This window comes from Apaloderma vittatum, unplaced genomic scaffold, assembly GCF_000703405.1.
Source record: "Apaloderma vittatum isolate BGI_N311 unplaced genomic scaffold, ASM70340v1 scaffold32437, whole genome shotgun sequence".
Classification (NCBI taxonomy): Eukaryota; Metazoa; Chordata; class Aves; order Trogoniformes; family Trogonidae; genus Apaloderma; species Apaloderma vittatum.
The window spans coordinates 1-233 of NW_009726146.1; positions in this window are offsets into that span (position 1 = coordinate 1).

The following is a 233-nucleotide window of genomic DNA, read 5'->3' on the forward strand; positions in this document are numbered from 1 at the left end:
GCTTTGGGTTCGTTAACCCTCTCCTCAACAGGGCAGCAGTGAAGGGGATTTCTCTTTTTTTGGTGTGGAATTCAGGGTTTTTGATACTGCCCGTGTTACAGACGGGGGGACGGCGCTGTCCGGCACGACCAGCGTCGGATTCAGCGCACCGGGCAGGATCTTCTCGCCTCGATCCCCGCTGGTGGCGACTGACGTTCCCCGAGTGTTTCTCAGCGGCAGAGTCCGTCAGCGGT